This window comes from Pristiophorus japonicus, chromosome 1 (genome assembly GCF_044704955.1).
Source record: "Pristiophorus japonicus isolate sPriJap1 chromosome 1, sPriJap1.hap1, whole genome shotgun sequence".
Lineage (NCBI taxonomy): Eukaryota > Metazoa > Chordata > Chondrichthyes > Pristiophoridae > Pristiophorus > Pristiophorus japonicus.
The window spans coordinates 240,880,273-240,893,330 of record NC_091977.1 but is presented as its reverse complement, the minus strand read 5'-3'; the positions used below and the strand labels follow the sequence as shown (position 1 = coordinate 240,893,330).

The 13,058-nt window shown below is 43.4% G+C and overlaps 1 protein-coding gene across 1 annotated transcript in view; it reads left to right on the top strand.

Moving 5' to 3' along the window:
- The first annotated feature begins 484 nt into the window (after positions 1–484).
- LOC139269350 (phospholipid-transporting ATPase ABCA1-like) overlaps positions 485–13,058 on the top strand; it is a 179,335-nt gene continuing 166,761 nt past the window's right edge. Inside the window, exon 1 of the mRNA XM_070888368.1 lies at positions 485–712. The gene's annotated coding sequence lies outside the window, so the exon portion shown is untranslated. The remainder of the gene's footprint in view (positions 713–13,058) is intronic.

Genomic DNA, 13,058 nt, shown 5'->3' with positions numbered 1-13,058 from the left:
CATACCCCAGCCCTTGGAAAAAAAGACTTGGATTTAAATAGCGCCTTTCACGACCATCGGACGTCTCAAAGCACTTTACAGCAAATTAAGTACTTTCGAAGTGTAGTCACTGTTGTAATGTCGGAACAGCAGAGGAGGACAGTAAAGTTGGAAATTGCGGGGGAGGGGGGGGGCATATAAAAAAAACATAAAATACAGCTGCATCTGCTTAAATAGATTTGCAATTTATGTGCTCAGTTTTTTTGCTAACAGTAAACCTCACTTGCTAACATCTCCTGGATACTGAATGTCAGGCTAACCCCGGGAATGAGTAGCAGGGATGCATACTCTTTCTCTTGCACTCTCAGCACCTCCCCCCCGAAACTCTACCACGACCTCTGCCAGAGGCTTTGCCCCTCTCAACCAGTTGCACTTCCCCTTGCCTCTGCGTCTCCCCGTGCTTCCTGGAGCAGATAGTGACACATAAATAAAGTCAGCAGCGAGAGGAGCGCGTTTGACCGATAGTAACCTCGAGATTTCAATCAGCTGTATAAGTGCTACTGGAGGTTAAAAAAAAAATCTCTTGTACTTCCTAACATACAGAGAGAGGCATAACAGTTCCTGCACAACCTGGAGCCTTTTGCATTCATTCTGCTTGGTTCACAGGGACTGATTCTCCTTCCTGACAACTTATTGTACCAGGACACAAACTGTAGGAAGACAACGGGGGAAGGTAAAAGATCAGCATTTTAATAGTTGCAGAGCGCTCTTTCAAGTTTCATTTTTCCTCCCTTTGGATTGAAATACTTTAAATCTTTTGTTTCTTGACATTGTGCAGGATGGTGTTTAGAATTAAATGTTTCCCTCTGGATTGAAAATCATACAATGGATTTTAATCTTTTGCTTCTTGCATTATGAAGAATTTTACAAAGGGAAATGTTTAATGTTTTTTTTGTTGTACATTAAAACTCATTTTAATCTCAATCATTTTCTGGCGCACATTTTATGTTTTTTTGTTTTTTTCCATAAACAAAATCTCGGTCGCGGGCGTCCTCCCTCCCATAAAATATTGTTTTTTTTACTATATAAAGTTGTATCTTTTAAGTCGGTCTGGATCATTTGGTGACCTTTCGGTCCTGGACGCGGACAACTTATTTATCCCCTCAAATCCGGCTGACCCGGGCCAGACCGAGTTATTTTATGTTTATTGTGTGTAATTGTTATTATTTTTTAAACCCCGCTAATCAAAGAGAAGAGGAAGGTAAAGAGACGGAAAGTCAGGACAAGTGTTGCCACTCTGTGAGGAAGTGGCTGCCACCTTTGTTGAGCTTTTCATAAGGAGGGGAGGGGTGTATATATATATATAAAGATCACAATAGTTAAATTACTAACCCGTAATATGTTTTATGTCGAGAGAATAAAACTGATCCTTTAGTAAATAAGCTGCGCCCATTGCAGAGAGGGAGTGGAGCTCTCAAGTAACCCAACCACTCTAACCCAGGATCTTTTCCCTTTTATTCTATTTCCTTTGCCCCATTTCTTCTTTCTGGTGCAGATGTGCTGCACACATACTGAATGTAGTTAGGTGTCAAATTTTAATTTGACCCTTAATGTTTAAAGTTTAATTTGTCTATGTTTGTCGGTTTTAGTGCCCCCCCTTTTAGCCGGGGGCACTTGTATAATTTGTGTTTTTGGTGCCCTCAAAAAAAAAACAAGGCAGCACTTGAAAGTTTTTGGGAGTGTGACCCCCCCTCCCCCTTAATCAGGGGGCAGTTCTTTAATGTTCAGAACTAAAATAGTTATAGTTAGGTGTGGGATGGGGGTGTTAATGAGCAACTGTGTGTTTGTGTGTGGGGGGGAGGAAAGGGGAGCCATGAAGGGGAAATCTTCCTCACAGCTCACTGTTTCTTGAAGATCATCAGTCTGCTACAACTTAATAACTTAATCCTTTGCATGTTTTCCAACATGGATCACTTATAGATACTTTTACAGCTAACCCCTTCACTGACCAGACACCAGTTTGTCAATGGTGATGTTTCTTCTCTCTTGTTGCCTGTTTGATGTTTTGACAAGGTAGAGGGCGGTAGAGAGAGAGAGAGCTAGCTGCAGGTGATGGTGAGGCAATACATTACCGAGGCGCTGCACTTTCTGGCACATCACTTTATCTTCACAACCTGGGATGTAAGTTATGGCATGGGAAAGTTTTCTTGAGGTTAGAGTGGATCACTGCATTTTTTTAAATATTGTGTAATTGAAATCATAAAAAGCCACACCTACCAATTGAAATGAACTATAACATCTCAAAAATAATATTTGGATTTTCTAAGTACAGCCTCAAAAGTATTATTGTCATGTTTTGATTATATTCCATAAAAAAATTGGCTAGTATTTCAATGTTTAATATAAATTATATGCATTATGTATTTCTATGTATATTTGTATACATTGGCCCTTGAGTCCATTGATTCTTTTATTGAATCATACAGTGCAGAAGGAAGGCCATTCGGCCCATTGTGCCTGTGCCAGCTCTGTGAATGAGCGATACAGTTAGTTCCACTCCCCTGCTCTTTCCTAATAGCCATGCAAATATTTCCTTTTCAAGTATTTATTCAATTCCCTTTTGAAAGTTACTATTGAATCTGCTTCCACCACCTTGTCAGGCAGTGTATTCCAGTTAGTAACATTCTGATAGGGATAGATATTGGGTACAGCTGAAGGCAACAAGCTGCCTTTAGAACAGCCAAAATGTTAGTTGAATGGAAAATTGTGGTGACAGCAGTATAGTTGTTTTTTAAATTATGTCAGTACTCAGTAGGCAATAAAAGACTCCATAGGACCAGTAAAAGACACTGCAGGGCAAATTATGGTAAACTCCCAGGACATGATAGAGGTTTTAAATGGCTACTTTGCATCAGTCCTCACTCCAGTAGACTCAGTTTATTTAGAGTTTAACACTAAAGTTGAGAATGTCAAAGTGAATGCAGTCGAAGGAATCTCAAATCGGATAGGATTTCTGGGACTGAAGACATACACCCCAGAGTGCTCAAAGAAATGGGGACTGTGTATTAACACAGAGGCAGGGATTGTTCCCATGGATTGGAGAGAGGCTTATGTAGTACCAATATTTGAAAAGGGCAACCATTCAGAAGTAGGAAATTATAGGCCCATTAGCTTAATTTCAGTTATTGGAAAGTTGTTCGAAGGGATATTTAGAGATTCCCTCCATGACCATGTGGACAGAGTAGGTGTTATTAAAGACTCACAACATGGCTTCTGGAAAAGGTTCTGCCTTGCTAAGCTGTTTAAACTTTTTGAGGAGGTTGCTCGGTTGACGGATGAGGATGGATCTGCCAGCATTGTATATTTGGACTTCCAGAAAGATTACTTCATAAGGAAGAGTCGAGTGGGATAGGAAGGCAGATCCTTGATTGGATAGGGATTGGTTGAGTTCTCGCAGGCAGATGGTTGTTATTATTGGAAGTAGTTCTACATGGACACCAGTTACTAGTGGAGTCCTGCAGGGATCGCTGCTCTTTACGATCTTTAAAATGGATCTAGATGAAGATGTTGTGGGACATAAAGATTTGTACTAGTTTTAGGACCCTCAATGAGGATAAAAGACTGGATTTTCAGTTCTGCTCATTTTGGGGCGCTAATGGGGGTGGAGCGGTAAAGTTTGCGCCCGAGAACAATTTGTGCCTCAGTCAGCAAAATTCATCAGCTCTGCCCTGAGTGTGGGACAGAGCACTAAGGGAGGTGCCTCTCTTAGAGCACTAGGCCGGCTGAGCAAGCGAAAATCCCGAGCTAAACAGCCGGCCCCGGAGCGCTCTAAGAGAGGCCTGGGGGTAAAAAAGAAAACCTGAAAAAAAACATAAAAACATTCCCAATAAATAACTCACACCATCACAACATAAATCACAAAAAAAATAAAATAAAAAACAATCACACTTACCTGAGGTAGACATTACTTACCTCACTGCGGCCGCTACAGCTCGGACTGCCCGCTATCACAGGTGGTCCCAGCACAGCGCTCTATGGATCGGGTGGCAGCCACAAATTGAGCCGGTGTCGCAACCAGGGGCGTTGCACACCGGCTCGCCTCTTCCGGGCGGTAATGTTCTGCACCCTGGCACCGACAACCCTGGCGGGGCACTGGAAGCTGACCGTTCGCCTGGAAGTGTCTACCACCGCCATTGCTGCCCCTCCGGGCGCTAACAGGGATGGCAGAAGACCAAAAATCCAGCCCTATGAGCTGATCTAGATATAATCTAGCAGATGGCAGATGTATTTTAACAACAAAGTGCATTTATATGGTGCCTTTAACGTAATAAAATGTCTCATGGCGCTTCACAGGAACGTCGAACAAAATTTAACACCGAGCCACATAAGGAGATATTAGTACAGGTGATCAAAAGTTTGGTCAAAGAGGTAGGTTTTAAGGAGCATCTTAAAAGGAAGGGAGGTAGAGAGTGGGAGAGGTTTAGGAAGAAATTCCAGAGCTTAGGGCCAAGGTAGCTGAAGGCATGGCCGCCAATGGTAGAGCGTTGAAAACCAAAGATGAGCAAGAGTCCAGAATTGGAAGAGTGCAGAGATTTATCTCGGAGGGTCGTAGGGCTGGAGGAGGTTAGAGAGAAAGGGAGGGACGAGGCATAGAAGGATTTGAAAACAAGGATGTGAAGTTTAAATTGGCGGCATTGCCGGACCAGGAGCCAATGTAGATCAGCGAGCACAGGGGGTGATGGGTGAATGGTACGGCGCTCGTTAGGTTTCAAGCAGCAGAATTTTGGATGAGCTCAAGTTTAGGATGGGAAGCCGGCCAGGAGAGCCTTGGAAAAGTCTAGAGGTAACAAAGTCATTGATGAGAGTTTCAGCAGCAGATGAGCTGAAGCAGGGGGCAGCGATGTTATCTATATCATTAAAGCAGATTAATGTAGTTTTTAGGGCTAATGCCAAGCATGTATATACAGAATTAAAGTCTGTCAAGTGGGAAAGGGATCTAGCGGTTGAGTCTCTGAAGGTGTATGACCAGTGCCGAGAAACTATTGCATAGAAACTGGGGTGCGTAGTAAGCACAATCCAGTGTAGAACAAAAAGAACCAGTGTCTGTACAAGCCCCTGATTGAGTCTCATCTGTTAATGTGTCCAGTGTTGATCCGCTCACAGACAGTGTAATATAGAGGGCCTGGAAAAAAATTCAAAGAAGCACCACTAAATTGATACATAGTTTAAAAAACCCTTATGTATCACAATAGGCTGAGGGAGCTTTTTGACAAGAAAAATGTAGACTTTTAATTGAAGTATTTAAAGTGATGAAGAGACTATGTCCGTGTGCACAGACAAATTGAATTAGATAGCTTACGGAAAACGAGGAGTCTTGCATATAAGCTACATTGGCATACAGTTCAGTTAAATACCGGGGGGTTTTCTTTACACAGAGAATTATCAACACTTGGAATAAGTTACTGGCTTGTGTGGCGAGTCCGGATTTGCTCAGGTTCAGAAAAGCGCTGGCCGATTTCCTTGTTGTGGCTAATTTCACAGTGTACAAAAGGTAGATGGGATGTTTGGGTACGTGCCTCGTGGTCACTGTGCAATTTCCTGAGCTTGCTTTGATTGCCTAAGGGGGTGGGATAGGCATTTCCCAGAATAATTTCCCCACTGAATTGGCCTGGAATTCTTTTATCTGCTTAGTTGCATTGTGACCCTTTGCTCGAGGGTTAATGAACCAGCCAACCATCTTCTGTCTGTCTTTTCGTATGTTAGTTCACATATGTATGTTCACATGTATAACATTTTACAGTCAATTAATCAAAATCTCGTTCTCTAACAAGACATTCAGCATGTAATTACAGATTAAGTATGCCATGTTATATGGAAATAAACAATTCTGTGGGAGTGATTTCAAGGCAACAATAAGCTCAGCTAAAACTTTATAAATCACTGGTTAGGCCTCAGCTGGAGTACTGTGTCCAATTCTGGGCACCAAACTTCAGTTAGGACATCAAGGCCTTGACGAGGGTGCAGAGGAGATTGACCGGAATGATACCAGGAATGAGGGACTTCAATTATGTGGAGAGATCGGAGAAACTGTCCTTAAAACAGAGAAGGTTAAAGGAAAATTTAATAGAGGTGTTCAAAATTATGAAGGGTTTTGATTTAAATAGGTAGGGAGAAACTGTTTCTATTGACGGGAGATTTAAAACCAAATGACACAGATAATTGGCAAAAGAACCACGGAGGAGATGAGGAGAATTTTTTTCTATGCAGTAAGTTGTTATGATCTGGAACGCACTGCCTGAATGGGTGGTGGGCAGATTCAATAGTAACTTTCAAAAGAGAATCGTATAGAGTCTTGAAAAGGAAAAAGTTGAAGGGCTATGGAGTAGAGCAGGGAAGTGCCACTAATTAATAGCTCTTGCAAAGACCAGCACAAGCACGACAGATCAAATGGCCTCCTTCAGTGCTGTAAGATTCCCCGATTCTATAACCAACTGAAATGCAAGTCTCTTTTTTTACATTAGAACATAAGAACATAAGAAATAGGAGCAGGAGTAGGCCATACAGCTCCTCAAGCCTGCTTGGCCATTTAATAGGATCATGGCTGATCCGATCATGGACTCCCATTCCCCATAACCCCTTATTCCCTTATTGGTTAAGAAACTGTCTATCTCTGTCTTAAATTTATTCAATGTCCCAGCTTCCACAGCTTTCTGAGGCAGCGAATTCCACAGATTTACAACCCTCTGAGAGAGAAGAAATTTCTCCTCATCTCAGTTTTAAATGGGCGGCCCCTTATTCCAAGATTATGCCCTCTAGTTCTAGTCTCCCCTATCAGTGGAAACATCCTCTCTGCATCCACCTTGTCAAGCCCCCTCATAATCTTATACGTTTTGATAAGATCACCTCTCATTCTTCTGAATTCCAATGAGTAAAGGTCCAACCTACTCAACCTTTCCTCATAAGTCAACCCCCTCATCTCCGGAATCAACCGAGTGAACCTTCTCTGAACTGCCTCCTTTCTTAAATATGGAAACCAAAACTGTACGCAGTATTCCAGGTGTGGCCTCACCAATACCCTGTATAGCTGTAGCAAGACTTCCCTACTTTTATACTCCATCCCCTTTGCAATAAAGGCCAAGATTCTATTGGCATTCCTGATCACTTGCTGTTATTTGTACACGTGTGAATGCTTCTGTCAGTGGAGCTTGAAATGCTGTTTTCTTTTACCCTCTGGGGGGCAGGTGTGGGGTTGGTGGGTAGAGGGCGGTTGGTGAATGGCAGCTGAGTTTAAAATCTGTTCATTGTATGTTTTATTTCCACCTCATTGTTATTTTAGATCACTTTAAATTGCAAGTCTGAGCATCACATAAGCAGACTTTTTAACTTGCCGTGATAAATGAATAGCTATATCTGCGAGTGATAGTTACACAATTGAAACTTGATAACGCAATGGGTTTGCCAGGAAATTTATGCTTGGATCAGGATTTCTGTAAGTTCCAAGAATAAAAGACGTCCTAGCATGTTTGCAAACCATGATACTGCAGCTTCTTTCATAATTCGTTCTCCCACTTCTGTTAAAGTTGGTGCCAATATACTGTAGCAAAAATCACACAAGCCGGTACGCTTTGGTGGCATAATTCGTAACTGCAAATTGCTGGCAAACTTCCAATTATGAGTGTTAGATAGTCGAAAATCCACAATCCAGGCACCTCAAAGTTTAGTAGGAGAAAATCTATAATTGTATGGCTGTGTTTTTAACAATTCATATGGATATACTGCAGAATTATTGCTTCTTACATTTCACAAACATTTAGTGATGATGGTGAACAGCTACTCAGTAAGGACCACTTTAATTGGAAGGAAATTTAAAAAATTTCCCTTGGAAGGCTTGTATGCTTTCTTAAAGCTATACTTTCTCACTATTTACATTTGTCCAGATCAAATTGATTACAAAGAAACGTCATTTGAAATTCATTTCTTTCTTTGAGGCCATTGCGTTAGAAGGTTGGTTGAGTTGAACTTCAAGAGGTATTATCTTCCTGAAAAAGTGCGTTAACAATTATTTTTCTCTAGTTAAACAAACACGCTGCTCAACCCAGTCAAAGTGCATCATTCTGCCATTTCATATGGTGATGTTGCAATGAAAATGATACTCTGTTCCTCTACATGTCCAGGCAGACAAGAAAGGAAGCTTTTTAATGTAGACAGTTCAGCTTGAAGTAACTGCGCTTTGTTTATCTGTTGCTCACTCTATCCCACAACAAGAGCACCATCATACTGGCATGTTGAGAAAACTTTGTTTAAAAAAATAGCTTTAGACAAGAGTTTCCAAGGGAAATACAAGTCACGCATCTTCTTGTGATCGTCTGGTAGGTTTAAATGGTTGGGGTACTTCAGTTTATGAAAATACAGCGCTCATGTGAATTAATATTTCAAAGCAGTGTTGAAGAATAATTATCAATTTCAGTTAGTGTCATTTTTTTAACAAATATTTACTAGTAGTTTTAAGGACATAAGAAATAGGAGCAGGAGTAGACCATATGGCCCCTCGATCCCGCTCCGCCATTCAATAAGATCATGGCTGATCTTCGACCTCAACTCCACCTTCCTGCACGATCCCCGTATCCTTTGATTCCCTTAATGTCCAAAAAAATTACCTTAGTGTCCAATTACTGGAGATATTGGATTAGCTTTAGTCAAGGATTTCCAAGAGGAATAATTTAAGCTTGTGTAAACTGAAAATATGGACTATATCGTTCTCACAAAAATAATATTTAAGAGTGCTACTACTTAGTAGAGCTCTCTCATTATTGAGCCATCAGACCTCATAACTTGTTTGTAGTACCAGACTGGATCCAAATCGGCTTATGACTCTTTCACCTATTTAAAATGGTGCAATTCCACAAAAACCTTATTTAAGTCCGTCCTCCTGATAAGTTCCCAAAAGTCAATGTCCAAACATGTGGCATTGACTATGCTTTCCAAGTTACTGTAAGCCCAGGCAGGGTTGAAAGCAGCCAGCAGTCACTGGATACTCTTGTTGTCCCCATCTGATCTCCAACCCTCTCCTTCCAGCCCCGACTGCATTTGGAAGCAGGTTTTTGGAGCACAGATCAGAGACGTGTTCTTCTATTAAATTTAAAAACTGATTAGATAGATGTTTTCATTTCAGCTGATCTCAGTTGGCTCATTTTATATTAATAGGCAGAAAACCCAAGTTCGCACAGTTGTGATTGCAGTAAAAATAGTAGGGAAGGTCCAGTAAATGGTTAGCCAATCATGGAGCACCATCTTCAGGAGTCAGGATGGCCGAGTGGTCTAAGGTCTGTGTTTAGGTTGTAGTTTGCTCTGGAGGGTTGGGTTCGAATCCCACTTCTGACAATTAAGTCTTTACATGTCCAGAACTATCTTAAGATCAGCCATGACCTCATTGAATAGTAGAGCAGTCTCGAAGGGCTATATGGCCTACTCCTGCTTCTATTTCATATGTTAAGGGAGAGGAGACAATTGATGCACAGAAAGTTGAAGAGAAACCAAAATTGTGCTCCATAAATACAGATGTTGATGAACTCAAATTATAAAAAGCACCTGACTGAAAATATACTGGTATTAAAACAATCACATCTGTGCTGTTACTGATCCATTGTCAAAACTGTTATGTATGGAGAAAGAGTCATACTGAACACTGTGAGCTCAAAGTAAAGTGTGACCGTAGTCTTTTATTGCAGGTCTCCAGAGTGCCTCTCCAACCTGTGAGGCCTCCTTAAATATCTGTGCTCCCAAGGGATTATGGGGTCCCTTGGGACTCCAGGGGATGAGCCCTCTGGTGGTTATACAGAGTAAATACAAGTTTACATATATAACAATACCCCCCGTCCCCCCCCACCCCAAAGTCAAGAGTGTAACTATTTACAATGTGAGTCGATCTGGGGCCCTTCTTGCCCTGGTTGATCATCTCGGTATGAAAGCTGGTACTGTTGAATCATTTGTTGGGCCCTCGCTGGGCTGCTGTGCAGCTGGCCTTGCTGGGCTGCCTGGTGTGTTGGATCCTGCTGGGTTGCTGTAGATGATGGATTCTGCTTCGTGGTCAACCGTGGTGCCGGTTGCCACTGGTGTGTATGTTGAGGGATCCAAAAAGGTAGGGCCCAAGGTGGGTTGCTCAGGATAGTCTGTGAATCTGAGTTTGATTTGGTCCAAGTGTTTCCGATGAATGAGTCTATTTGAAAGTTTGACTCGAAACACCCTGTTCCCCTCTTTGGCCACGACAGTGCCAGGAAGCCACTTGGGACCTTGTCCATAATTCAATAAAATAAAGGATTATTGATTTCAATCTTGCATGACAAATTTGCGCTATCATGGTATGTACTTTGTTGAAGCCGCCTGCTCTCTACCTGTTCATGTAGATCAGGGTGAACTAACGAGAGCCTTACCTGAAGTGCTCTTTTCATGAACAGTTCAGCAGGTGGGATCCCAGTGAACGAGTGGGGTCTCGTGCGGTAGCTAAGCAGGACTTGAGATAGGCTAGTCTGCAGTGAGCCTTCAGTTACCCTCTTCAAGCCTTGCTTGATGATTTGCACTGCTCTCTCTGCCTGACCATTAGACGTTGGTTTAAACGGGGCAGCTGTGACAGGTTTGATCCTGTTACAGGTCATGAATTCTTTGAACTCAGCACTGGTAAAACATGGCTCGTTGTCGCTCACCAGGACATCGGGTAGGCCGTATGTGGCAAACATGGCCCGCAGGCTTTCAGTAGTGGCAGCGGACGTGTTCGCCGACATTATCTCATATTCAATCCACTTGGAGTACACATCGACAACCACAAGGAACATTTGACCCAATAATGGGCCTGCATAGTCGATGTGTACCATAGACCATGGTTTGGAGGGCCAAGACCATAAATCTAGTGCCGTCTCCCTGGGTACATTGCTTAACTGCGAGCATGTATTACATCTATGAATGCAGGACTCTTAAGTCTGCATCGATACCGGGCCACCACACGTGGGATTCGGCTATCGCTTTCATCATTACCGATGCCTGGGTGGGTACTGTGGAGGTCATTGATGAAGGTGTCTCTGCCCTTCTTGCGAACCACTACACGATTGTCCCACAGAAGGCAGTCTGCCTGTATAGACATTTCATCTTTGCGCCGCTGGAATGGCTTTATCTCTTCCTGCGTTTCCACTGGGACACTGGACCAGTTCCCGTGAAGCACACAGCTTTTGACTTGCGATAATAAGGGGTCCTGGCTCGTCCAGGTTTTGATCTGCCGGGCAGTGACGGGTGATTGCTCACTCTCAAATGCTTCCATAACAATGGCTAAATCTGCAGGCTGCGCCGTTTCCGCCCCAGTGGTGGGCAATGGCAGCCTACTGAGAGCATCGGCACAGTTTTCTGTGCCTGCCCTGTGGCGGATGGCGTAGTTGTATGCGGACAACGTGAGCGCCCATCTCTGGATGCGGGCCGATGCATTGGTATTTATCCCTTTGCTCTCGGAAAACAGGGATATGAGTGGCTTATGGTCAGTTTACAATTGGAATTTTAGCCCAAACAGGTATTGATGCATTTTCTTTACCCCATAGACACATGCTAACACTTCTTTCTCAACCATGCTATAGGCTCTCTCAGCCTTAGACAGACTCCTGGATGCATAAGCAACCGGTTGCAGTTTCCCGAAATCATTAGCTTGTTGCAATACACACCCAACGCCATATGACGACGCATTACATGCTAGTACCAAACGCTTACATGGATCATACAACACAAGCAATTTGTTTGAGCATAACAATTTTCTCACTTTTACAAAGGCATTTTCTTGGATTTGCCCCAAACCCATTCGTCCCCTTTTCGTAGTAAGACATGTAGTGGTTCTAACAGTGTGCTGAGACCCAGTAAGAAGTTACCAAAGTAGTTCAGGAGTCGCAGAAATGACCGCAGCTCCGTCATGTTCTGTGGCCTCGGTGCGTTCTCGAGTGCCTCCGTCTTCGCGTTGGTGGGCCTGATGCCGTCCGCCGCAATACTCCTTCCCGAGAACTCCACTTCAGGTGCCAGGAAAAGGCACTTTGAGCATTTTAACCTGAGCCCCACGCGGTTGAGTCGACTAAGAACCTCCTCCAGGTTCTGCAGATGCTCGGCTGTGTTCCGACCTGTGACCAAGATGTCGTCCTGGAAGACCACAGTATGCGGGACCGACTTCAGTAAGTTTTCCATGTTTCTATGGAATATCACCGCCGCTGATCGAATTGCAAATGGGCATCTGTTATAAATAAAAAGACCTTTGTGTGTGTTGATGCAAGTGAGGCCCTTCGATGATTCCTCCAATTCCTGCGTCATATAGGCTGAAGTCAGATCCATCTTCCTGAATGTCTTTCCTCCCGCCAGCTTTGCAAAGAGGTCGTCAGCCTTTGGTAGTGAGTATTAGTCCTGCAGGGAGAAACGATTGATAGTTACTTTGTAATCGCCACAGATTCTGATGGTGCCGTCTCCCTTGAGGATAGGAATGATCGGGCTGGCCCACTCGTTGAACTTGATCAGTGAAATGATGCCCTCTCGTTGCAGTCGATCTAGCTTGATCTCTACCCTTTCTCTCATCATGTACGGTACTGCTCTCGCCTTGTGATGGATGGGTCGCGCCCCCGGAATTAGATGGATCTTCAATTTTGCTCCTTGGAATTTCCCAATGCCTGGTTCGAACAGCGAAGGGAACTTGTTTAAGACCTGGGCACACGAAGTGTCATCAGCGGGGTGATAATGCTCGGACATCGTCCCAGTTCCAGCGTATCTTTCCCAGCCAGCTCCTGCCGAGCAGCGTGGGACCATCGCCCGGTACCACCCAGCTTGTGCACCGCTCCATCGTAAGAGACCTTTATGGTAGCACTACCAATTACGGGAATCAGTTCTTTTGTGTACGTTCTTAGTTTTGTACGAATTAGAGTTAAGACTGGCCTTGAGGCTTTGTTGGACCACAGTCTTTCAAAAGTCTTTTTGCCCATGATGGACTGGCTCGCGCCCGTGTTCAGTTCCATTGACACCATTTAGTTCAACATTCAGCATTATCGGGGGACAATTCATGGTGAATGTGT